The 27,178-nt window shown below is 37.3% G+C and overlaps 1 long non-coding RNA gene across 1 annotated transcript in view; it reads right to left on the reverse strand.

Moving 5' to 3' along the window:
- The window catches only part of LOC141577370 (uncharacterized), a 252,605-nt gene that overhangs the window by 114,931 nt on the left and 110,496 nt on the right, over window positions 1-27,178 (reverse strand). The window contains exon 2 of the long non-coding RNA XR_012506249.1: window positions 11,602-11,705. This is a non-coding gene — a long non-coding RNA (uncharacterized LOC141577370). The remainder of the gene's footprint in view (window positions 1-11,601; window positions 11,706-27,178) is intronic.

Genomic DNA, 27,178 nt, shown 5'->3' on the forward strand with positions numbered 1-27,178 from the left:
TGTATCTTTTTGAAATAGTGTTTTGTTTTGTTTTGTTTTGGAGGGACATACCCAGAAGTGGAATTGCTAATTATATACATAGTTTTAAAATTTTTGAGAGCCATTTCTTGTTCTCTAGTTGTTCCTTTTTTCATAGCCCCTTTTCTTGGTTTACGGATATAATATTTTCTCAAATTTCTTTTAGGAAAATAGAAGCTTTTAAAAGTTCTTTTTTCTTTCCTACATTATCTAAGTTTCCTCTCAGTCAGTTTTTATTTTTGTTTAATTTGGTCTTTTCATTCACGCTGAAAGTTTTGATGAAATATCTGGGAGTTCTTCGTTGTCGGTTTATATCACGAATGAAAGAACACTGACAGCAAGCTCTCTGGATGTAGGAGAGGGGTTGGTAGACTGACAACACTGACAGTGTGAAGAGCAGGGAGCCAGCCATTAACCTTGGGAGAGGGGTGAGGTGGGTCCCCCAGAAGCCAAAAGAAGTCTTTTCTTGGAATTCCAGAAACTCCACTATCCTTCCTAATTCTTCATTAGATAGCTTGCAGTCTGATCAATATCTTCAGAAAGGAGACTTCTAGAGTTTTGCTGATTTTTTTGTTAGGGGCCAAATACTTAGTTGGCTGCTGGCTCTGCCTATGAGAAGGGAAAGGGCATGTTTTGTATTCAGACTCTTCTGTAAGCTCACTGTCTTCAGTCCCACTTAAATCCAACTCTGCCATATCTGCTACTGCCAGGCCTGCAGTTTCATGGAAATTCTTCTGAGAAGAAAATTTTCCTCCTATATTGTGTCCCTTAGCAAGACTCTTGGGTTGAACTTTCTCCACTTCTTTTGGTCATGGCCATTTTTTTCATTTGCTTTTTGCATGAGAAATTTATTGAAATATGTTGTCTGATGATAGTCCTTATTTATTCTACTCTCTGGGTTTGTCTGAAAAGGAAAGCCATCATTATAATTTACATGGAGTGGCAGGAGAGATGGGAGGCAAATGAGTAGTAGAGTAAGCCATCACAAAGTGGAAGTAACAGCAACTCTTATTAAATCCCTGCTTTCTCCTATCATCCAGCACTGATATTTTTTAAGGTATCTTTAAGCAACTAATCTGAAAGAACCGTCTCCCTTTCATCCATGCTGCCCTGGTTCAACATTTTACCCATCCAGCTCCTCTTCCCTCCACAGTATTACATACATGTACCACGTGTGTCCTCTGACATGTCACATCCCTCTCCCCAAAATGGCGCACTGCTTGGGTGTAGTACATTTCATCTGAGTCTACATTTTTTTCTCAAGAATAATTTTTCTCCTAAAAATAGGGGAAGGAGGCAGAGGATAAGCATTTACAGCATTGCCCAACTTCCATGTTCTGGGGGATGGAGAGTGGGGAAGGCTTGTTAATCACAACTTTTAATGGTTGTTAACCCATCAAAAAGGAAAGAATGCATTTCCCTGGAGCAATAAAACAGTAAAGTCAAATCTTTTTCTTTACAGAGAAATAAAGCCAGGTAGCTGGGCAATGCAAGACAAAGGAAGAAGACAGAGCACCTACTTGGGGAACTGTTTTTCATATAGGAAGAGATATTCTCTGTATTCATGAAATTAAGTGACAGATAAAACTGTTAATAGAGAAGACGACTGAATAAAGCCCTTGTTTACATTTCTTGAATAGCACTGCATTCTGTTAAACTGCTGAAATGACTTTTGAATTTTACTCAAAGTCACGGAGATCTATACCTACTTTAGTTGTTTCCCCCATCAGAGTCATAAATACAAAGAGTGAGGGCCACTAAATCAGCCATTTCACAGCAAAAAACAACACCATGACAATTTAACTAATGATTCCCTCACACCGTTTTTATTGTACAAAGAAAGTTTCTCTTTTTGACAGAGAATGACATCCTTCGTGGATTCTTTTTCAGAATGGCACAGATGTGTGCCTTAGTGATAGAGAACATTGAACTGAAATACAGAAACGTGGCAAAAAAATAAGGCTGCTTCCTCTTAATGCTTTTTATGATTGCTTTCTCTCTTCCACTTTCTTACTTTTTCATATTCTTTCTCAATACAATTTTTAAGTGGATGACTTAACATTTGAGTTGGACTGAGTTGGTGCCAAGCATTTGATGGACCTCACAGCGTGGGTCTAACTGAGATCTTTTAACCCTTACTCCTTTGTTCTAATCCAGCTCTTATAGTGATTATCACTTAAACATGCTGGAACACTTCCTACTGTCACGTTACCATTTACATTGGTTTTCTTGCCTGAAAAGTTGTCCCCTCAATTATATATCTAGAAGTTCCACTTCTTCTTCAAAGTCCTGCCCAGATCCCACCTCCTCTGGAAATCTCCTGGTGACTGACTTCCTCCTCTTGACGTATTCTCTCCTTTCTCCAAATTTCCATCACTTACACTGTCTGTTTTGTCTTATGGCTCTTGAGTGTACATTGTATCTCTGGTGTCTCTCTGACTGCAGCAATTACTTACACTCTGGTTTATGTGGACCAATGCCCATATGATGTTTCACAAACAAAGCAAGTAACAACTTTAGATGAATTTTAAAAACCAGACTTATTACTATTTAATTTAAAACTCTAATATTTTTAATTAAAAAGTAGTTATTTCATACTTAAGAGAGGAAAAATATTGTTGAATTATCTTATCAAAATATCTATAGCCAGGTAAACGACAAATAGCTGAATTTATAGGTCAGTTTCCCTATCCAGCCCTCTTTTCTCTTATTCTCCATTACTACTAAAGTTGAAAACTCTAGTTCAGAGTTTATGGTTTCCATAGAGTTATGAACATTAGATTTAAATACAGACCAGAAGTTAGGCATAGATTCCTCACTAGAGACTAATCACAGTACTGCTTTCTACTTTAAGTTGATAAGCCCAACTTACTACAAAACTGCAAAGTTGAGTGATTTATATTGGGAAAAAGAGGATTCCTAATCCTCAGTTTGGTTGCATTTGGCTCAGGTAAGTAATTCATATTCTGTGGAAGCCTGTGTATATTGGTTTAAAATATATTCAATAATAGGTTATAGTTTTTTTTCATAGATGATTAAAAGAAATCATTAAGTGCTGGAAAAGGGTCAAAATCATGGTGACCGAGGTATTTTCACCAGTTATGATTTCCTCAGAAATTTTATGTGTAGACTGAAACTTGCGATACTTCATCCCTGAAATAATATGTTCAGGATATAACAACAATTATTAAAACATCTAATATTTATTGCATGGAAACTACATGCCAGGCAGGACAGGCACTTTATATGGATTACACCATGTAAGTCTTAGGATAATTATTTGAGGTAGGCACTATTATAAATTTTATTTACTAATAATGAAATTATGCTATAGAGAGATTAAGTGATTTGTCTAAAAGCAAATGGCTTGTGAGTGCTCCAGCTGGGTTTTGAACCCAGGAAATCTGACTCCAGAACCTTAAGTCTTAAACATTATGCTTTCATTCTGGACTACATTATCTAAGAAAACCACTTAGAGAAAAAATTGTGGCTGGAAATAACAACTTCATTACAATGTTTCAATATCATTCACCACTTAATAAAAATATATGCAAGGATCACTTCCTCTAACATAAAGTGTTCTTGTGTATCGGAAAAGCAACATTTTCCACAGCTTCCATTTTCTTTGCTACAAAAGCTGAAAAGACCTATAATCAATAGCTGCAATTTGGTTGCACTTGAACCATCACTATTTACCCCAAAACTGAAAGAATATTACAAATAATGTAGTTGACCATCACCTGTATTCTGTGAATAAAGCGCTCTGTGAACAGGAGCAATCTTTTTTCTATGTCTAGTGATGCCGTTCTTTTCTATGCACATAACTGGTGTAACATTCAGTATTTACTCCAACACAACTATGCCACAGTACATAAAGTGATCATTTATTAAACAAACAAAAATCTTCTGCGGCACAAGTTTTCATTGATAAACAAACAAAAAGTCATCAAGCACTTATTTCTTGTATGTTATTGTTTGAATGCCAAATGTGGTTTGGTCAAACTTTAAAGCAAAAGTCAGCTAACAGCACACATGATATTGATTGCTTTTTACAGTATGGTACTAAAAATCCCAAAATGTTATATTCTAGATTAATTTTACCAATAGCTTGCTTTGTATTGTGGTTTTAAAATATGTCCACAAATTTTTTGACACTTCTCCCTTCGGAAGGTCAATGCTAATTCCCCTCCCCTTCGGTGTGAACAGGTCTTAGTAGCTCCCTTCTAACAAATAGCATACGGCAGAAACAGCGTGAGGCTAGGTCATAAAAAGCATTGAGGCTTCCTCCTTGCTCCCTCTTGTTCCATGTGCTCTAAGGGAGTCTAGTGCTATTTTGTGAGAACACTCAAACAGCCCCATGGAGCACCCATGTGTCAAGAAACTGAATTCATCCAACAATTACAGGAGAAGTGAGGCTTCCTGCCAAAAGTCATGAGAGTGAGCCATCTCAAAAGCAGATTCTCCAGCCCCAGTCAAGCCTCCTGATGACTACAGTCTTGGTCGACACTGTGACTACAGCTTTTTTAAAGATTTGAGCTAGAACTACCCAGATAAGCCACTCCTAAATTCCTGACCCATACAAATTATGAGATAATAGATATAAGTTGTTTCAAGCTTCCCGGTTCTATATTCATTTACTACATAGCAATAGATAACTAATAAACTTTGTTTCCCTTCTGTATACACTACTCATTATTAACTTTACAAACTGTTTAATTCATCATTTCTAACTGGAAAGGTATAACTTTACATGCATACTTAAAAAACTCAATTTTTTTTATTATCATGATCACCGTGCTCTACTAAAATTCTGGTGATTTTATGCCACCATTGGAAAAAAATTATAACAACCAATTAAAGATTATGAAAAAATGGATCTGTAGTCCACTGAAAAACAATTTTCAAAGAAAAATAATTATATTTACTATTTGCACTTCAGTTTAACTATTTTTATGAAATCATATTTGTAGAGTCACTATTGTAGCATTTCAAATTCATCCTCCTTTTGCATAGACACACTCTTTAAACTACAATGGTAATATCTGCACTAAAATTTCCAGCAGTACTTTTAAGACTATGTGAACTACTTTTAAGCGATAAGGCCATTTTAAGAAAAAAAGATGTAATGCCACATAATACTAACACAAATTTGTAATTTTACACATACAAACAAAAGACAAATAATACACATCTGCCTGTCAAGGGTTGTTGAAAATACTAATAAAATAAAAAATCTGTAATCAGACTGATCAAAAAAAGGAAATACAAATTATCCATATCATGAACAAAAAAGGAGTATCACCACAAAGCCAACTGATATTAAAAAAGATGACAAGAGAAAATTATGGACAACTTTAGGCAAGAAGTTCAACAATACAGACGAAAAGCTTTTCAAAGGCTAAAACTACCAAAATATACTTGAAAAGATGTAAGAACCTAATAAGCCCTGTAGCTAGTAAAGAAATTTAATTTGTAGGTAAAAACCATTCCACAAAAACTCTAGGAACAAATGATTTCAGTGATGAATTATATCAAATGTTTCATAAAATAATACCAAATCTACACAAATTTTTCTAGGACATAGAAAAGGAGTAAAAACTTCCTAACTCATTTTGTGATGCCATAATTATGCTGATACCAGAATCAGACAGAGGCATTACAAGAAAATAAAGACCAATATTCCTTATGAACACAGATACAAAATCCTTAACAAAATTTTAAAAAATCCTTAATAAAATTTTAGAAAGTCAAATTGAGCAACATATAAACAAGATAATAAACCATAAGCAAGCAGACTTTATTCCAGAGATGCAATTTTGATATAATAGTTAAAACATAGTCAATGTAATCCATCATATTAATAAAGTGAAACAAAAGAGACACATGATCATCTTAATAGACCTAGGAAACTCATTTACCAAAATTCAACACCCAGCATGATCAAAACTAGGAATACAAGGTAATTTTATCAACTGATAAAAGGAAGCTACAAAAACTTATAAACTAACATTATACTTAATAGGGAAGGACTAAAATGCTATCCACTAAGATGAAAACAACATTAAGATATCTGCTCTCACCACTTCTATTCAGCAGAATAGATGGTTCCAACTAGTTCAATAAAGCAAGAAAAAGAAACAAAAGGAATAAAATTTTAGAAAGAAAAACTAAAGCTGTTAACTCAAAGACAACATGAACATCTGTCTAGAAAAGTTTAAGGATTCTATAAGCTACAAGAACTAGTAAGTAAATTTTGCAACAGATATATTTCACATAGAATATATAAGGTCAATATAAGAAATTCAATTGTATTTCTATATACCAAAAATGAACAAATGGAAATGAAAACTAATAGAAACATTTACAATAATATTTTTAAAATAAAATAAGAATCAATGTAACAAATTATACACAAAACTTGTACAATGAAAATGACAAAGCATTGCTTAGAGAATTTAAGGGAGACCTAAATATATATACCATGTTATCAATTGGGAGACTAATATTGCTAAGATTTTAATTCTCCCCCCAGTGATCTATATTTTCAATTCAATTCCAAATAGGATCTTTTTTGTAATAACTGACAAGCTGACCCTAAAATTCATATAAATGCAAAGACAAAACAGGTGAGAAAAAAAACCAAGTCGGAAGACTTAAAAGTACCTGATTCTGAGACTTACTATAAAGCTACAGTAATCAGAGCAGTGTAGTATTGCCATAAGAATAGACACATAGAACATGGTAATAGAATAGAGTCCAGAAATGTATTCACCTATATAAGGTCAATTTTTTTTGATAAAGATACCAAGGAAAAGGACAGTTTTTTCAACAATGGCACTGGAATTGGATGCCCATATTTAAAAAAAAATAAATCTTAAACCTTAGCTCATAACATATACAAACATTAACCTGAAATAGGAAAGAGATCTAAATGTAAGGGATAAAACTATAAAATTTCTAGATAAAAACACATAAGAAAACCCTTGAGACTTTTACCTAAACAAATCCTTAAAAATTTATAAAATTGACAAAAAATAAAAAATTGATAAATTAGTCTTCTCAAAAATGAAAAAACTATTATTTGAGAGATACTTTTAAGAAAATTAAAAGGCAAATCACAGACAGGGAGAAAATAAATGCAAAACATACATCTGACAAAAAGTTGTATCCAAACTATACAGAGAACATTTACTGTTCAATAAGAAGAAGAGAAATAACCAATTAAAAATGGGCAATATATTTGAACAGGATTTCATCAAAGAAGACACTTGCAATGGCAAGTATACACATAAAATGATGTCAAACTTCATTAGTCATTAGGGAAATGCAAATAAAAATCATAATGAGGTAGCTCTAGATACCTGCTACTATGGCTAAAATTTAAATGACAAATAATACCATGTCTTAGTAAGTGTATGAGACAGCTAGAACTTTCATGGCTGATGGGAATGCAAAATAATAGAGCCGCTTTGAAAAATGGTGGGCATTTTTTACAAAGTAAGCATATACCCACACAGCCCAGCAATAACACTCTCAGATGTTTTACCCAAGAGACCTAAAATATCTGTCCACACCAAGATGTGTATATGAACATCACAGAAACAGCATTGAGGAGTCATCACTGTATTAGTTAAGAGTGTGGACTTCAGAGCCAGGTCACATAGAAGCTTTATTAATAATAGCCTTGAAATGAAGACAATCTTTATGTCCATAAACTGGTAAGTAAATAAACATATTATGGTACCTCCATGTAATGGAACACTCCTCAGCAATGAAAAGGACAAATTAGTAATGCAAGTGACTATGCATAAACCACGAAATATTTATGCCATTAATTAATTAATTGATGGCCCCCAAACTACATGACTCAATTTACATAAAGGTCTAGAAAAGCTAAAGCCATAGTGATGGAGGGTCAATCAGTAGTTGTCAGGTCCTGGGAGAGCAGAAAGGGAATTGACTACAAAGAGGGGTATAAAGGAACTATTTGGGTTGATGCAGATTTTCTATATCTTGATAATGCCAGTGGCTACATACTATATATTTCTCAAAACTCCTTAAACTTCACATTTAAAATTAGTGATTTTTATTTTATGTAAATTATATTTGAATAAAGCTTATTAATAAAAGAAAGACGATAGAAAAAAATTACTGTAGTGAAGAGGAATACCACCTATTAAGAAAATAATGACATTTAAAAACACAATAGGATTTTATGGGAAAATCATAATTTACCTTACATTTCAAATTTGTAAAAAGTATGTGAATAAAATTGTTCTCTTTTTTCATTTTGAAGCTAACATATCATGTGAGATCACTTGATAGACGCCCAAACTTTGTGATATGATAATCTAGAACATAGTTCTTGGTGTGAGTTTGCCCTGATTTACACCAGTAAACTTTCAGCTTCCTTCACTGGATTATTTTAGTCTACCACTCCCTCAATGGAGACATTTCTCAAAATTCTGTTCTTGGTCCTTCACCTTCCTTTTCTTTTTCCCTATTATTCATCTTTCCCCATATCTATGTCCAGTATATTGTGACTTTGTAGTCATTACCAGTAGAGGCAGAGTATACTTCCATACTCCTTGACTTTGAGCTTAGCCATGCTTTGGTCAATGTTATGTTTAGTGGACTTGACCTCAAGAGAAGTTTAAATGTGGTTTGCAAAGTTAGGCTCCCCTTCTAATATAAGCATACCTCAGAGATATTGCAGGTTCAGTTCCAGACAACTGCAATAAAGTGAATATCAATAAAGCAAGTCACATGAATTTTTTAGTTTCCCAGTGCATGTAAAAGTTAGATTTACACCATACCATAGCCTATTAAGTGTGCAATAGCATTATGTCTAAAAAAAATGTGGGGCCTTCATTTTAAAATGTTAACCATCATCTGAGGTCTTCCAGTGAGTCAATTTTTTTTGCAACAGTAATATCAAAAATCACTGATCACAGATGCCTATAATAAATAATAATAAAAATTTGAAATGTTAGAAGAATTACCAAAATGTGACAAAGAGACACAAAGTGAGCAAATGCTATTGAAAAATTGGCACTGAAAGACTTATTGGATGCGGGGTTGCAACAAACCTTTAATTTGTAAAAACCAGTATCTGCAAAGGGCAATAAAACGAGCTATGCCTGTACTTCTGTAATTGAATCTTCCGTATTCAGAATTGTAACTGAACTTCTGTAAATCTGTAATCTTAAGAAGAGGTTCTTCTGGATAGCTTCTGTCCCTGAGCCTGAGCCTCAGAACACAGTCTACATGTGTCAACCTCCAGTCAAACTGAAGACCCATGAGCATGAGAATAAATACTATATGTCACTGAGTTTGGGGATAATTTGTTAATGCAGCATCATTGTTCACATCTTCCTGTTCCTTATTATTTCTTCCCTTCTCTTTTCTAGGGACTTTTTGTGGAAAAGATCATCTACTTTCACTGCTGTAATTGTCCCTTCTAGGGAGAAGACCACTAACTTCGCCTCTCGCCTGGCCTTTGTTCTGGCCCTAGGCTCTCTCACACGATGTTTAAACAATAGATACCTACTTGATACGTGAAGGAAGGAAAAAATGAAGCACACATCAATTAGTTGCCTACTAGACATGTACACAGCTTTTAGATTTTCAGATTTCCTTACTTTTCACCTAATTTCTTTTTCCATTCTGGGATTTCTGCCAGATTACCACATTGCATTCACTTGTCATGTCTCCTTATGCTCCTTTTGGCTGAGACAGTTTCTCAGACTTTCCTTACTTTTGATGAACTTGACAGTTTTGAGGAGTACTGGTCAAGTGTTTTGTAGGATGCTCCTACTGGAATTTCTGATGTCTATCTCATGACTAGACTGAAGTAATGGGTTTTGGGGAAGACAACAACAGACCTAAAGTGAAATTTTCATCACATCATAACAAGAGTATATGCTTTCAACTTGATTTATCACTCTTGATAGTGACCCTAATCACCTGGTTGAGGTATTAGATAACAGTTTTCTCCTCTGAAATCACTTTTCTCCCTCTTTCCATACTTTACCTTTTGGAAATGAAGTCACCATGTGCAGCCCATACTTAAGGAGTGCAGCAGTATGGCCCCCTTTTTGAGGATGGAATACCTACATAAATTATTTTGAAATTCTTCTGCATGGGAGAGTTCTCTCTTCTTGCTTATTGAATTATCCTATCACTTATTTATATCAGTATTGACTAAGAGAGAGTTACTTTCTATTGTGGGATATGGTACAATACTACTTTATTTTGCTGCTCTAATTCTTCCAGCTTTGGTCATTAGGAGCTCTTTAAGTTGGACTGAGTTGTCCTGTGTCCCTCTGGCAAAATTCCATCAATGTAGGGGTTCTTTTTTGTTTTTAATACTTTCTTACTTTCTGTCACTGTAAGGTGTTCTAGGATCATCTTGTGTATCTCCTACTCTAGGTCTAGAATCAACCATTTATCCAAGGATCCCTTGTTCTTCTTATTGGAGAATGGTATTAGAAACTAAGACATAGGTGTTAGGTATAATTGTTCCTGGGGTACTGTTGCTTGTAGGATCTCTCAACTGACAGAGCAAGGATTATGTGCGTGTATACTAACCCATGCGAATATTTATATCTATAAATAGTTTCACATATAATCATCTGTATCTACGTAATGTTAAACATGAGTGTGTACTAATGTCCAATTCTTATTCGTTACCACACGGATTATGCTAACTTCTTCTCCTTGCTTACCTGTAGATTCCTATTCTAACAGTAAAACACCTGGCTCCCTCTATCTACCAACTATTTACTTGATTTTTCAATTCCACTATATATGTATAGCATGTATACATACATATATCAGGATTATTAAGCCCTATCCCCATGGGAAACAACTTTATTAACTAGAGTGCAGTGCTTACATACAGCTCCTTTTGCCTTTAGTCTTAAAGACTCCACTAATTTCAAAGTAACTTAGGTCAGAAACTTCCTTCCATTCTCTTCAGTGAGGCTGTTTCTAACATTTATAATACAGTTAGATTCTGTTGTCACAATTTTCTTTCCTTCCTGAGATCTCTGACCTCTTAAATGATTTTTTAAAAGGTACATTGATTAAAGTTTACTTCGTGCTGTAAAGTTCTAAGGGTTTTGATGAATGCATAAAGTCAGGTATCTGGCATTACAGTAGCAGACAGAATAGGTTCACCACCTAAAAATCCCCTGTGCTTCACCCACTTAACCTTCCCCTCTTGTCCCCAAAACTCCTGACAACCACTGATCTTTTTGCTGCCCAATTCCATAACATCACATAATTGGAATAATAAAATACATAGCCTTTTCAGACTGGCTTATTCCAATTAGTAATTTGTATTTTAAGTTCATCATACTGTTTTTTTCATGGCTTCACAGCTCATGTGTTTTTATGACTAAATAATATTCCATTGCATGGATGTACCACAACTTGTTTATCCATTCACCTATTGAACGGTATCTTAGGTGCTTCCAAGTTTTGGCAATTAGATCCCATACGAAACATGAAGGCTTGATTTTCCATTCTCAATACTTTGTTTCATGATGAAAATAGGAAATTAAGTGAATGTATACATACGAGATGCTGAGACTCCCAGCTATCTTCTCTACCAGGATCCCAGAATCTTGCACCAGGCCTTTTATCCTCCAGGTAGGATGTAGAAAGTATTTTCTCCAGCAGATCTAAATAAGGATACAAGAGGAATGATGTGGCATTAAGGATTCCTCAATACAATGGACCAAGCAGGTCACAGTCCACAAACCCCACCTGTTTCTTCAATCCCGGAGAGTTTTTAGTTTCTCATTCTCATGTAATAGACAATCAAAAAACCACAAAAATTCAATGGAAAGCTTATACCGAGGAAGACATAAGGTAACTTGGAGAAAAGAGACTTTGAAACGAGAAGGAAACTTAAATTATTTTCATTAATAATCTCAGAGATAGCAAACATTGCAACCACAAAGAGAGAGTAGAATGTCAAGTAAAAAAAGAAATACTCAGAGAACAACACTAATTTTTAGCAAGCAATAAAAAGTTACAGCAGAAATGAAAAACTCAAGTGAAGGCCTGAAAAGATAAGATTAAAAAAATTGAGGACCAGAACAGGACGTTTAGTAAATTACAGTTTCAGAAGAGAGAATAGAAGACACAGAGGAAAGAATATCACTAACCATACTATCTGAGCAAAATTTCCAGGATTAGAAGATGAATTCTCAGATTAAATTGGCTCAATAATATCTAGAATAAATAAAAACAGACTCATAGCAAAGTAATAGTGAAATTTTAAAATACTGGTCCTAAAATCTTCCAGGTAAGAAACCAAATTAGGGCTCATCTGAAAGATTAGTAATCAATATGGCTTTAAATTTATTAAGAATAGTATAGGAAAATAGAAGAAAATGATAAATGGTTCAAAATTCTAAAGGAAAATGACTTCCAGCCAAGAATTCTATACCTAGCTAAACATTACTCAAGTAGGGACAGAATTAAAATAATTTCAATTATGTACAGTTTTAAATAATTTATCTCCCATGTGTGACTTCTCAAGAAGCACTTAGAAGATGACCTCCACCAAAATGAGCATAAATCAGGTAGTGAAAAGCATGGAGTACAGGAAACAGAAGAGTTTTCAAAGGAGAAAGGTGGAGAGAGTACGCTGATGATGGTGATAAGAGATTTCAATAGAAGAGTTGTCAAGTAGTTGACTAGCAGCTGGTCCAGCTGGAGCATGTCAGAAAATGCCAGGAGAGAATTCTCTAATAAGATGAAACTGTTGGAATGCCTTGTATGCAAATTGGTTGACAGCATATTTAAACAGTTAGCAGAAAGTTTGGGGTTGAAACAGTGATAAATACACTCAAAACTATACAAATGAAAAAGCAAAAAAATTATTAACTCCAGGCAAAGGAAAAAGTAATGCAAGAGAAAAAAATCCTATCATAGTTTTTAAGCTGTGAATAGCATTTGCACAGTCATAGTAAATTAAACACTGAACACTGATAAATAAATTGTGATATAACTTTATAGAGAGGACAGGGGAAGAGAATAGTGTAAGTGTGATAGAGCAGGGGTTAGAGTGAAAACTAACTCTTCTTATTCCTAGTTCAGAAAGATAGAAATAATGCTATCTTTTAAAAATAATAATTATTGATACAAATATTTTTTTAGACATATGGAGGTAAGCTGTGAAAGGTTAAACAAGTAGAAAATTTAAAGGTTGCCTTTAGGAAAGACAAATGGAGGTGGAGAGAGGGAAGAAACTGCTACTTTGGGTAACAAACTTGAAGAAGTGGATTTTATATGTATACAAGTAAAATTTTGATAAACGTAGAAAGTAAAAATTCACATACAAAAACAGACACATAGATCAATGGAACAGGACAGAAAGTCCAGAAATAAACCCACGCACTCATGGTCAATTAATCCATGACAAAGGAGGCAAGAGTATACAATGGAGAAAAGATGGTCTCTTCAATATGTGGTCCTGGGAAAACTGGACAGCTACCTGTAAAAGACTAAAATTAGAACATTCTCTAAAACGATATACAAAAATAAACTGAAAATTGATTAAAGACCTAAATGTAAAACTTCATACTATAAAACTCCCTGAGGAAAACATAGGCAGGACATTCTTTTGCATAAACTGTAGCAATATTTTTTTTGGATCCATTCCTAAAGTAAAGGAAATAAAAGCAAAAAATAAACAAATAGGACCCAATTAAACTTAAAAGTTTCTGCACAGCAAAGGAAACCACTGACAAAACAAAAACACAACATACTGAAGGGAGAAAATACACGCAAATGATATGACTGATAAGGGATTAATATGTAGCATATATAAACAGCTCATCCAACTCAACACTTTAAAAAACGCAAACAACCTGATTAAAAAATGAGCAGAAGAAATGAATAGACATTTTTCCAAAGAGGAAATCAGATGGTCAACAGGCACATGAAAAGATACTCAACAACACTAATCATCAGGGAAATGCAAATCAAAACCACAATGAGATACCACTTTACACCTGTCAGAATGGCTATCATCAAAAAGAATACCAATAAATGCTGGTGAGGATGTGGAGAATCGGGAACCCTCTTTACAGTGGTACTTTGGTGAGAATGTAAATTGGTGCAGCCAGTGTGGAAAATAGTATGGAGGATTCTCAAAAAACTAAAATTAGAACTGTCATATGACCTAGCAATTCCACTCTTGGGTATATATCCAAAACCACTAATTTGAAAAGATAAATGCACCTCAATGCTCATAGCAGTGTTATTTACAATTGCCAAGATATGGAAGCAATCTAAGTGTCCATCAGCAGGTGAATGGATAAAGAATACACACACACACACACACACACACACACACACACACTGGACTACTACTCACCCATAAAAAGGATGGAATATTGCCATTTGCAGCAACACTGATGAACTTGTAGGGCATTGTGCTAAGTAAAATAAGTCAAACAAAGAAAGACAAGTATTGTATGATACCACTTACATGTGGAATCTGAAAAATACAACAAAATAGTGATTACAACAAAAAAGAAGTAGACTCATTGATACAGAGAACTAGTGGTTACCAGTGGGGAGGTAAGGAGGGGCAATATAGGGGTAGGGGAGTGGGAGGTACAAACTACTGGGTATAAGACATGCTCAAGAATGTACTGTACAATATGAGAAATACAGCCAATATTTTGTAAAAGCTGTAAATGGAAACTAACCTTTCAAAATGGTACAAAATATAAAAATAGTAAATAAATATTTTAAAAATTCATTAATAAAGCACAGTGAGAGTCAGAATTTGGCTCATTCAGAATGGAATCACAAATGACCCTCCTCCTCACCACCCTCCTAATCCAACATACAGTACTTTGTATGAATTAATAGCAAACAATTTTTGCTCTGACTAAAGGAGAACTGAAGAATTTGGCATGTTTTGTTGCAAGAGGGGGTGGTGAGAAGGGGGATGGCTAGAGGAAACATTTGGCATGTAGCCATTCTATGTATGTCCTCTTGGTCTGGGCTGCTTTCTGCGTTTAGAGAGAAATTACACCAAAAGACAGAGAAGCTATTTTCATCAGAGGCTTTTTTAACATTCTTGGCCAAGTTGTCCTGTTTTAGAACCCAGGTGACGAAGTGCAAATCAGAGTTAGGGAGTGGACTGTTCTCCTCGGTTCTCCATGGAACACAGTTCTGCTGGTTTGGATGTACTGTGAACACATCAACAACCTTATGTGGGATACTATCAGCAGGGGCAATGATGAGATTCCTTCATGAAGGTTCATGAGTAGCATGTGTATTTTGACTATTTGGAGTTGAACTAAAGAGAAAGAATGTGGTAGATGTTACTCTGTATTTGTAGCAAAGAAGCAATGTCTTTAACTCAGGTGTGTTTGCCCCAGATATCAGAGCTCAAGCCAAGGGCTTGTGTAGAGTAATCCCAGGGAACAGGAGTCAGGTCTTTGAAGATTGGGTAGGGAGGGAGGAAACACCAGTACAAAAATATATTATTAAACTGATAACCAATTGGGTAATTAAAGCTCCATCCTACTGGAACCCTCTGAAACGCCATGTAGAATTCCCAGAATTATGCACTTGAGAGATCATGGAAGATGGAGACATTTATTTATGACTCTCATCCCCCACTGGCCCAGGTTTTATACAGGCAGGAGTGCCTTTCCCTTAGGCATACTCAGAATCAGAGATGCCCTGACAGAACACAAAAGATTCCTGGTGTAGCTGGGGCTACCTGCTCTCAGGTTACACTTGTAAAGGTGGTTCTCACATTAATGACTGGAGTAAAAATGTTGTCCAGAGAAGATGAGGTGGGGCAGAAGAGGTGTTTGCTGCAATGTCTGATATACTTTTATGTGGATTCCCAGAAATTCTTGGGGAGAAGCTTTCTTTGAAAAGTGAGCCTATATGGGCAAGCAGATAAGAATAACACTGGAACCTGGAGTGTAGTTGTTAGCGTGATTTTTTATTTTCGGGCTGCTGAGGACTGAGATACTCAGTTTATATTTAGATTTATATTTGTCTTTTATGAGGGCTCAACCCCAAAAGGATACTGGGAGAAGCAGAGTTTGGAGATGGGAGTGGTTTGTCATCTTCACTTAGGGACTTGAAACAGAGAGGTGAGCTCATCTTGAAAGCAGGACCCTCAACATCTATAAAACATTCAGATGACTCTCAAAATCATACTGAATTTCAACTTTGCCTGGAGAACGCACACCTTGAGCAGTGAAGAGAAAATGGAAGGGAACTGGACAGGCTGAGCAGAGCCTCCCAAAAGCATTAACTGGCAGTCAAGTACTTGATACCTTCTGAGGAACATTGATTTTTTTCACCCAGCATTCCTGGTTGGTAAAACTAACTCTGCTACCACAGCTACAGCAGATTGAATGTGGGACTGCAGGAGGGGCCAGAAAACCAGATATGGCCAGGGTAAGACTGATCATGTGGCCAGTGAGGCAACTTTTCATGCTATTCACACATTGCCCTGGAACCGTGATGTGTGTTTCCAGTATCAAAGGGAGCATCATACGACTTCTTTGCATACTAGGGGATCTAGCTGTGGCAGGAGTCATTTCTAAGCACTAGTGTTATACTGTGCAGTGCTTAACAGGCACTTCTTACCAATGAGTCAGAAAAAGTATTTTTGAGAAATTATCGTCTATTATTTCTCTTCATTTTATCCTCTTCCTACTCTATATTCAAGTATGTATCACAGCTGGCTTGGTGAACAGTACCTCCAGGGCTGTGTGTGTGTGTGTGTCTGTCTGTCTTTCTGTCTGCCTGTGCGCGTGCGCAAACAGGGCCAGGAAGCTAGAGAGCACTGTCATCCTGAATGGGCTACCTGGATCTGGTTTGTATGGCCTGCCTATAACCAGAGCAAACCAAGGACATGATACATAATGACATCCCACTTCTCTCCTGTAGAGGTTTGGTAACACATCAGCCTCCAAAGCCTTGACATGATGCTAGCTGAAGTTGTTTCTCACAAGCCCAGCCCATGAGAGCTGAATCCAATCAGTTTCTAGAACATAAAGAGATGAGATAGTTCTCATACACTTGTGTCGGGTACCTGGGATTTATACTCTCTCTATAAAGCTATCTCTGGCAAAATAAAATGGAAAAGGGCAACCAAAAAATACCTGATACCAGTTAAAAGCCCTGTCACAGAGAACCTATTTTAGTGAACATTAGACTACAACTAGATACTTGGCCATTTAATAGAAGCTTCTCTGCACAACACACAGCTCTGATTACACACACGGCTACTGGCAGGCATCTCCATTTCTGCTACTTGACATTAATTGAAGGATTTCCTGTGCTCTGTGAAGCCTTCTGCTGCCTCTGCCAAGACCACCCAAGAAGTAAAGCCTTTAGACAACCAAGGGGGAAGCTCTTGGGATGTGCACATCTGATGCTACAAACGCCAAGGACTAAGTGGATCAAATTTATTATATTGTGATAAAGCCTCTTCATCATGATTTCCTAGGAGATCAACTTATCCTGAATGTAAAATGTAGAAAAATGTTAAATTAGGGCCATGTGATGGACTGATTGTAGAAAGCAGGCACATAAAGATGCTGAAGTCAGCAGGTTAGGACCTAAGACTCAGTTACTTCTTCAGCAATTCAGTCATGAGGAGCGTCCCCAGGATTAAAAAGCACAAGGATGTGGTGCCTTTTGGAAACCCTGCAGGCAAGAAGGAAGCTTTTAGTGAGTGGCTGCTTTCCTGGATAATTTTCATCCCTATCAACAGTGTGGGGTTCCTGGAAAAATACAGGATTTGGCGTCAGGAAGACTGGGGTTTGAATTCCAACCCAGCCACTTATAGGGACTCTGGGCAAATTACTTAATCTTCTGGTTCTTAAAAGTAATAGTTTTCTTACCCACATCTTCCTCTTCAATTTGATTCAGAACTTACATTTCTAATTATGACTTTATACTCTGGCAAGAGAAAGCCACTTTGGGGGGCTATTTTCTGAAAATGACCCAGGTCTCCTGTCAGTCAGCAAATACTAAACTGACTGAGGTTTCAACAGCAAGTGGCTCTTCAGAAAGAATATTAATGAAGGAGTTACTTAATAAGCTAATGAGTAGATGAATAAAAAAGAGAAGAATATGCACAGATGAGAGAAACAAAGGAAAAAGAGCACAAAGAAGCATTTATAGGCTCTTCTCAAGTGAGATTCTTAAACGGAGGTCAACTGCCTGTGGCTTTGGAGGCCATAAATTGTAGTCACTTCTAATCTGAAACACTCTTGAAAGGCCACTGCAAATAAGATTCTCTGTCACTGCAGTGGCTGGGGTTACCTGGGGAAATCATGCTTTTGTGGCGCATGTGAAGGAAACTAGCGACACTGATAAGGGACTAATGAACGGCAGGTTCTCAGCCAATCAGCTGGGCCTGCAGAAGACCTGGCTTTTCAGAACAAGCTTCTCTGACTCTTAGTGGCCACCTGAGAGGGCCACCCGCAGGACATAAAACACAGCTCCCAACTGCATTGTGTTAGGAGAATCTTCTGATGCCCACCCCTCATGATAAGGAAGAGAAGGTCCCCATGATATCACCAATGTCATCACTCTCCCCTCCACACCTAGACAAGAACTCATGTGCCTCTGACTCAGGGACTATCAGAGTCAAAAGAGATCTGAGAGCATCTGACCCAGCGTCTTCATGTCACAGAGGAAGAACTGGAGGTCTGAATTGACTTGGACAACTTTTCCTTTCTCAGTCATTCATGGATGAGCTGGCTTAGCTTCAGTCTTGTCATTGTATAGAACTCTCACTACTCAGATGGCCAGGAGGAGATAACATCATAGATAAGTAGGATGTAAATGTCAAAGTTGGGTGGAGCCCAAGGTGTCGCTTGTTTATTCATTTATTCCTGTATCTTTAAGGAAGGATATCTATTGATGCTTTTTAATACCTGATTTCTTATCCCCTAAAGTCAGATAAAGAGGAAAATAATCAAAACGTGGCTGGTTGGTATTTATGAAGAATTGTACATACATTATGGGTTTAGATCTTCATAACATCCTGCACCTCTTGGTAGGTAGACATGTAGACTTCCATTTTACAGGCAGATACAGTTCCAGGGAGGCTACATTTAGATACGTCATTTTCAATACCAGATGAATCATCTGTTGGTATTTCTTGCTTTCTTATCTGTCTGAGGTAATGGACTGAGTTACCTAGAAACAATATGAAAGTCTTTTTTTACATTTCCTTAAACTGCTGAGGAGCTAGCCAGCCCCCTGCTTTCTTTCTGTTACTACTGAACTAGCAGCATCTTCCAAATAAAAGGCATGCCCCAAGGTCACAGTGCTTGTACATCACATGCACTTCTGACTGGCATTGGCTATCATAAATCCTTTCTCAGATGATATAAGATTGATAAAAGTGAAAAAAAAAAAAACAGACAACTTGAATGAAAAAGCAACTGCCTTCTGTTTTTGTTCCTGTCACATTCACAAAATCTTTCACAGAAAAATATCTGTAATTAAGTGATGCTGACAAAACAAAGCAAAAAGCATTGGATTGCAATTTACAACCTCTTACTCATATTTATACAGCACTTCAAATGACTACTTTTTCCCCTATTATTCCCATTTTGCAGATGAGGAAATTGAGCTTCAATGAGTTTAGGTGAAATGGATTTCCTGAGTCTTCCGATCAGCACTTTGCCCAGGTGAACCACAAGTATTTGCTGAATTGAAAAGCATTCACTTCTTTATCTCTTTTTGCACTTAATATTCAAATTAGTGGTTGAGCCAATTTTTTTTTTTTTCTCAGAGAAGTGCACACCATGGAAATGTGCCTCTGGGAATGCAAATAGCCCACTCGATGTATGAGGCAACCATAAACAAATGGAGATTTGCACAGATGTAATTAAGAACAGAAAATACAAACCTATGTGCAGAACCATGATTTACAGTCAAATTCACCTGCCTTGAAAGCTTATATTAGATTGCTCCTCGTTTGATTACCAAGCTGGTATTTCAATGCAAAGCATATGCTTGTGGGCCCCCAGGTTTGCTGTGCTTATGAATTAGCTAATAACTTTGAAATGAACCTTTTAAGGGAGGATTGGTTTATGCCTCCACAATGCAAACATGCACAAGTGAAAATATATGCATCTCAACTGGTTATTTTTGTAGGGAGGACAAATGTGTAAAAACATGTTTACTAGGAATAAAATTCTGGTTTTGACTGTTTGCCAAATGTTACACAAGTCATTAGTGATGTTCAGTGCTTAGCAGCTCTTTCGAGACATCTTTTTGGGTATCAAATATGTTCATTCTCCAATGTATAAGCACATACGATATTTTAAAGTATTCATAGAACCAAGCTGCTGGCTTGACATAAAATGGGCAGCGGCTGTTCAGTTTCTCTCATTTATCCTCTTTGGGATCTCAGATCTTAGTTTTGGTCAAAATCTTAGCTTAACTTTCCAAATTTAAGTTAAATATCCTAAAGCAGTTGTTTGGTCCACACTCCCATCTCCACCTTACATTCTCCTCTCTCTATTGTATTCAAGAGGGTAAAATTTCTTTTTAATTTTCTTTGGGGGAAGTTTATTAGGTTTACTTACTTGTTATTATTATTATTTTTTATTTTAATGGAGGTACTGGGGCTCAAACCCATGACCTCATGCATGCTATGCATGTGCTCTCCAACAGAGCTATACCCTCCCCCGAGGGTAAACTTTCTAATACAAAACCAGAAAGCATAAATCAAAGGGCTGGAACACCAGGGCTTGGTTTTAACCCTCACTGCTCCCTCTACCCACATGTACAACTTCTTGAAAAGTTGAAATTATCTACAAGAAAGTTTCTTCAATGTCACTTTGTAGACTCAATGGATGTTATTAAGATGAATAAAATACTGACCCAACAGTAAACCTTGGGTCTTTATCACCATGTAAACTCACAATGTTTGTCAATATTATTTGCTGTCTTGATCAAAAACTGTAGGTTATCAGTAAAGCAAAATTCCCTCCTACATGCGGACCGACCACAGTGAGTGTTACTATAGTTGTCTGTCCAGCTGGAGCTCCACACCACAGTCTTCCCATTAGAAGGGACCCTGGCCATTTGAGGGCCTAGGAGAAGTCACCCTGAGGAACGTGTTGTGTTGGAAACAAATAGCAGAACTGTGTATCTCTTATACCCAGAAAGAAAAATTACGTCAGGGGAGGAAGAATCCTGTTCAAGGCAAAATACCAATGTTGAGACAGAAGTGTAAGTCAAAAAATGGGCACAGTTATGATGTTGCAATGGAGGTAAAAATCCCAAATGAGGAGAAGATTATGTCAGAGTAGCAGGAGGCAAGAATAAGGATACACCCAAATGGTAGGCAGCCTGGATACATCCCAGAGCAGAGCATCATGGCAGAACAAAAATAGGTAGAGCAGATGAGACAACTGCTAAAGAGAAGTCACATTGCCCCATTTTATACATCTAGAGCCAGCGTCAGCACAACATCCACCCAATTGACCAAAGGCTCTAGAAAGAGTAAGTCAGGCTTCACACTCACTATGCAGTCGTGATTCTGGAGGGACAGACATTTCACGGACTCTCCTCCACACTGCCCACCTCTAAGAAGATGGGGAAAACCTGAAGACACAGAGTTATCAAGGGAAAAGGGAAAAGAACAGAAGCAAATGAGGCTGGATAACAGACAAGATAAGACATCATGCACCATTAGAAAATAAATAAATTGCTTATATTCATGAAAATCAAAAACTGTGTGTGATCCCGAAGAAAACTCTTCACATTTGAATCTTAAAAAAAAAAAAAAGCCATGCAAATAAGGGCCCATTATTTCCCCCTCTGCACGGAATGACTGGCTTTGAGTTTTAACATGGGAGGAAAAGCCAGATGGCGGCAGACGGGCTTATTATAGAAAGTCCACTTGCACTGAAGTTTTCTCAGCACTCTCCATCGCTGCTGAGTGAGGTTTTATTTTGTTTCCTTCTTAAGCGTAGGGCAGGCAAGTACCAAAATTTGTATAAAGTCTGCAACCTTTTCATGAAAATGTTCTATTCAATACCTCCTATACATGATATACGATGCGACCACAGGAAAACTAGTGTTGCTGCAGACGTTAATCATAATTATGAAAATTTTTAATTTAAATGTAGGTCTGAACACACAAAATACAGTGCATGGCCATCTGTTAGTTTTCCATCTGGGCTCATTTGCAAAATACATTCTGTTTCACTCCCCCCTTCCCCCTCTATTTATAATCTTCCCTGGAAAACAAATATGGCTAATCTATGGCATGCCAGAGCTGAAGTTAGCTATTTACAAGTGGCTTTTAATAGACATGACTACACAGTTGAAAGCAGTAACAGAAACTTCTTCAAGTTCTTTTTTTTTTTGTGGGGGAGGTAGTGAGACACCTCCTTAGACTTTTGTCAGTAGACTTTTCCCTTGAGAGTCCCCCATCCCTATGTAAGATAGTTTTACAGCTTATTTGTAAAGAATAATGAAAAACAGAATATTGCTCTACTTTTCTCTCCATATGATGGTAAGAATAATTTCGAAAATTTTAGAGCTGTTGTTGCAGCATTATTCCTAATTGCCAAAAAGTGGAAATACAAATGTCCATCAACTGATGAATGGATAACCGAAATGTGGTGTATCTATAAATTTAATAATATTTGGCCATAAAAATGAAGTACTGATACATGCTACAGCAGGGATAACCCTGACAAACGTTATGTCAAGTGAAAGGAGCCTGACACAAAAGGCCACATGTTGTTTGATCTCTTTTATATAAAATGTCCAAAGCAGGCAAATCTATAGAGACAGAAAGTATATTAGCAGTTCCCTAGGGCTGGAGGGTGGGGTTGGGGCAAATGGTGAGTGACTGCTAATAGGTTTCTTTTATGGGTGATAAAAAATATTCTAAAATTAGATGATGACAGTTGCACAATTCTGTGACTATACTAAAAAATACTGAATTATACATTTTAAACAAGTCAACTTTATGAATTATGTAAATTATATCTCAATAAAGGTATTAAAGCACAAGACAGAGATGCAGAAATCATTTAGTCCATTTTTCATATTTTAAAGATGGTGCAGTGAGGTCCTGGAGGGTCAAAAAGATTATTACCAAGTTGGTTAGTGTTAAGGTTTCTGGACTTCCACTCAGTACATAATGCTGAATGATGACAGTAATAAATTTACCTGGTGATATAAACAGAGTGGACTGAAGAAGGAGAGGTCCAAGTGGAAAGATGAATCAGAAAGCTACTGCAGTGATTCCAAATAAGGGTCAGGAAGGCCTTTTCCAAATAAGGGTCAGGAAGGCCTTTAAAGATGGCAACGGTAGTAAGAATAGAGCAGTTTGTTTGGATGCAGTCGATCTTTTGGAGGTCAAATGTTTATGACTTTGTATCTGACTGACTATGAGGGGACACAGAGGGGAAAGAATCACAGATGAATACGATGGCTGTGACCAAAGAGCCTAGAGGAAGTAGAAACTGGGCAAGAAAGAAGATGAGTGTAATTGTCAATATGAGTTGGAGTCATTGACAGAACACAAAATGCAGACACTACACAGGAAGCTAGATGGCAGAAAACAAATTGTGTCAAAAAGCTTAGGGCTAGAGACAAAAAAGGGAGTCATCTGGTGGGCAGGGACAGGGAAAGCAATGAACGACCTCAGATGCACTGAGTGAGATAGACCCTCTTCAGTCATGATGCATTGGTGTCATCAGTCCATGAATAGTCTTTTTAATCTTATGTACATTTTGTAGACAATAAAATGAACAACTGTGAGCCCACCACCCAAACCCAAGATCTGAAATATTTGCTGACAACCAGCTTCTCTGTGTGTTACTTCCCTTTTCTGTATGCTGTTCCTCCTTAGCTGCATTGTATACTTGTTGAACCTGGGGGTTGTCCCTGCACTTTGTTACACACACACACACACACACACACACACACACATACAATACTGTTTAGTTTTACTTGTGCTTGAACCCTATAGAAGATATATCAAAAAACTGAATGGGGGTAGCTGCTGTGGGGACAGGAGAGAGCAAGGCAGAGAGTGAGGATGGAACAATGGAGCTCCTACAAGGGTAGAGAGAAAACAGAGAAAAGGGGATGGAAAGCAAAAGAAAGACTCCAAAATAAAGGTGGGACACCAGGACAGGTCAGCAAAAACAAGGGAGTGGATCTAATTTAAGCCTGCCAAAGACGGCAGGATAGAATTTTGGAATTTAACATTTGACGCCTCATCCTTTGGTGGAGCTTTTAGTCTACTTAGGCAGTAAGTGGGAAATTAACAAAATCAAACAAAAGCTCTGACTCTGGAGATAGGCAAGACGAGGAAAAGTCTGCAAGAATCAAACTGATGAGATGAGGGGAAAAAAGTGAATGGCACTAAAATATGAACGAAGGCAGCTGGAAATTTTGAGAACGAGGCTCTCGTGGAAATATATGTTGTAAAAAGGAAAACACAGTTCCCAGAAGATCTATTATCACAAAGAGAATGGAAATATACAAGCAGGCTTTTTCTGTGTTTCTGCCATAGTGGAGTGAGGGGGACAAAAGTATTCATCCAGCCTCAACAGATGAGTGGATTTCTCTCATGCTTAGGACGTTAACCAAATTCTGTAGTTCCCAGTCCTGAGGAGTTTAGGTTGAGAATAAGGGCAAACAAAACCTCTGAAAAGAAAATCCAGATGCACAGGTTCCCACATGGAAACCAGGAAACCAGAAGTCATTGAGGGTGCCACCTCTGGAACACTATTATTCCCCAAAAAACATGTATTGAGCATTTGTTTATTTACCAGGCCCACAGTTAGGTCCTAGGAATTCAGAGAAAAGAAAGAAGTCCCAATCTGCCCTTAAAGAGTAAGACAGACAGATAGACCAGCTACCTGTTACCAATCATGTGATAAATGCTATGATGGAGCATGGATATCAAGAGACAGGCATTCCTAACTCTGCAAGGGGCTTAACTCACCAACTCCATCTCCTGTGGGCTGAGGTTTACTTTGGGGTTGTTAAGCAACAACCCCACATACACATACACACTTTTAAATTTTAGATTGAACCTGCTGCCTGCTTGCCCTCCCCACTCTCAGGCAGAGAAGCAGAGAGAACAGGAAGTTGGAGCGGTCATCTGTGTGTAAGAAACTATCTCCCACAGGTGTGGGTGAACTCAGGACCAGGGGAACACAGGGCAGAACATCAATGGCGTCTGTTAAACAGCCCAAAGTAGGCTATTGTCCCTTCCTTCCAACCATATCTAGGTCATATCCATCTCCACAGGACACTGACTCTTCCTCAGCCCTAAACGTTCAAGACCCTCCACTCCTCCGTCAACTCTGACGCTTGCCTCATGGCTCAGTTGTAGTACCTCCCCGTGCAATGAACACAGAGAATGTGTGTCCACTGCTGCACATGTATAGTTGACCATAAATTACCAGTTGTCTTTGTGGTTTCTGAACATTCCATCCTACTTAAATTCCATCCCTTCCCAAAGGGCAAGGATTGTGTCTTACTGCCTTTGCATTGCTCACGGTGCCTAGAAAATATTTGTACTGATTATTGTTCAGATAGAAGAAACTCTATTCTGTGAGCCTTTGTAAACCGAGCCTTTCCAGTAAGTCAGCCAATCCAACACTAACCCAAAAAGCCAATTCTTAATACTGAGACAATAAACCAAGCCACCTCTGAGGTGAAGAAATGCACTGTATTTTAATGTAAACCAAGTTAGCCTAATACAGGGTTTTGACTTCTTGATAGTCTTCTGTTAAAAATTAGTGAACTGGTGAGAGTCAGAAAGTAGTGATATATTTGAAACCATAGTGAAGAATCAGAGCAGATGCAAGACATAAAAGGGAGATAGCACACTGGCTTTAAGTGTATATAGCAGAAAACACTGATGTCTGCTTCTTCACATTTATTTTAAAATTTTTTGCCCGTGGACCACCTTAATTTTGGATACTACCCGTCCCCATAAGTGTTGTAAAGAACAATTGCACATTCGTAAAAAAAAAAAATCTTTATTATGGTATATATTTTCTGACAGTTCAACTAGCCTGGAAATCCTGAGCCTTGGGAAGTCTGGGTCTCATTTTTATATTTACCCAGTGAACATGCTGTTTCTCACTAAAGTCAGTTGAACTATATGGGCCAGTTTCTCTTGTCAGCTTCTTGAAGCTTTGAACTGGAAAAAGAAATACACAGCAGGGTAATCTAGCCCTTTGAAATTTGGGACAACCAGGAAAGATGCACTGTGGTATTGATTTGTAATAGGCTTTGTTCACACGACATCAGTCTATAGTATGATGAGGATTCTTCTTGGATTAAGATGTCCAGTGGTTATAAATGAAAAGCTGTTCTCTCTTTTGGAAGGAAGGGGGGCTTAGGTGATGTATGTAATTTTCAGTTATTTCCTTTGTGGGACTTTTGGCATTTGAAAAAAGGCATGTCCTTTCATTAGTGGCACAAAAGGTGGTGCACAAGGACGTGTCGATTTAGAAGTTAATGCATCACACGGTTTTTCTCTCATGGAGTTGAAGAGACTGAAAGAGCCACTCTCCTGGGCTTTTAAAACTGATACTTACTGTGTATCGAGTTCTCACAATATGCTGGGCAAGGTCCTAGCACTTTATGGCGGTACATTCATCATCTCATCTCATGCTCGCCGGGACTCTAGAAGCTGTGCACCCATCAGTCCATCAGTTTGTTTTAGAGATGAACAGACAGGCTCGGAGAGGCGAGGTGACCGGGTCAAGGTTCAGAGTGAGCAGAGAGCAGGACTGAGATAAGGACTGAGATCTGTTTATCTCCAAAAGCCAGGTATGCAACAATGAGTCTACACTACCTGCCTTCATCCAAAATACCTTCACTGGCCAGACTGGGTGGGTCATCTGTTGGGTATTTACAGACTTCTTGTTGGTATAAGAGAGATGAGTCAGATAATTCCTTTCAGAAGAAATTATTTAAATTATTTTGACTTTTAAACCTTAACTCTTCAAAAGGCTTAATTCTAAAAATTCACTTATTCTGGCTCCATATAAGGTGTCCCTGGCATATACTGGGATGGGTTTTTGTCTGATTTTCCCCAATTAGGCATGTAATCCCAATTAGGATTGCTAGAGTCTCA

Source organism: Camelus bactrianus, chromosome 4, assembly GCF_048773025.1.
Source record: "Camelus bactrianus isolate YW-2024 breed Bactrian camel chromosome 4, ASM4877302v1, whole genome shotgun sequence".
NCBI lineage: Eukaryota > Metazoa > Chordata > Mammalia > Artiodactyla > Camelidae > Camelus > Camelus bactrianus.